This window comes from Coenobita brevimanus, chromosome 48, assembly GCF_032717465.1.
Source record: "Coenobita brevimanus isolate Jiangsu-jjx chromosome 48, ASM3271746v2, whole genome shotgun sequence".
Taxonomy (NCBI): Eukaryota; Metazoa; Arthropoda; class Malacostraca; order Decapoda; family Coenobitidae; genus Coenobita; species Coenobita brevimanus.
In genome coordinates this window covers 20,864,741-20,865,648 of record NC_137001.1, presented here as the reverse complement: position 1 = coordinate 20,865,648, position 908 = coordinate 20,864,741, and the positions used below count along the sequence as shown (strand labels likewise).

The following is a 908-nucleotide window of genomic DNA, read 5'->3' as shown; positions in this document are numbered from 1 at the left end:
TCTAGAAAGGGAACCCAGCTGCATTCTAGGCTTTCTAGGGACGGGAAGCCGCCCCTTAAATACCTAGCATAACAAGATGTAATATGATCTTTCCAGGATAAGTCCTGAGTGAATGAAACCCCAAGCATGTTGAAGGATGATGCAGGATTAAGCTGGATATTATTACACATTAGTGGGTACTCCTGTGGAAGATTGTGTCGTTTTTTTTTCATTCATTCATTGCCAGACGCCATGTATCCCAAACGGGGTGGCTAAGGGCTTAGAGTTAATTGTTTTACAGGGAGGGGCACTAATCCTTCACCAACCCCACCTGATACGTAGGGAGATCGTTATGCCAACAGCATCTGGTGTTCCTAGGCGGTCACCCATCCAAGTACTAACCAGACCCAACGTTGGTTAACTTCGCTGATCGGATGGGAAGTGGTGTACTCAACGTGGTATTGATAGGTGTAAAAACGGAGTCTTTGGTGCTTTAAAAACAAGATTATTTTTATCCCAGTCAGAGATATGAGCCAAGTCAGACATTAGGTTTGCCGTAACCTCAACCCTTGTTTGTTGAAGTAACTGCTGAGATGGACGTTGCGGGAACCGAATGGAAAGGTGAAGGGTGGAATTATCAGCGTACGAGTGGATAGGGTTAGATGTACAGCTTAGAAGGTCATTGATGAATAAAAGAGAGTTGGTGATAGGACAGAACCCTAAGGAACACCACTGTTGATAGATCTATACTCGGTTCCACGGAGTCTGACGCACTGATTTTACCAGCCGAGAACAGGTGGATCTGGTAACACTGCGCGACGTACTCGGGCAGTGATTGGAGGATTTCCGTTGTTTGAATGTATTCCAAAGTGACTTTGTATTTCAACCAAGGCCCTCATTGATTTGTAAGATACCGGATTATACAGATA

At 44.7% G+C, this 908-nt stretch overlaps 1 pseudogene; it reads right to left on the bottom strand.

The window, feature by feature from the left end:
* Positions 1-332: 332 nt before the first annotated feature.
* LOC145399383 (5S ribosomal RNA) lies at positions 333-449 on the bottom strand (annotated as a pseudogene).
* Positions 450-908: the final 459 nt, after the last annotated feature.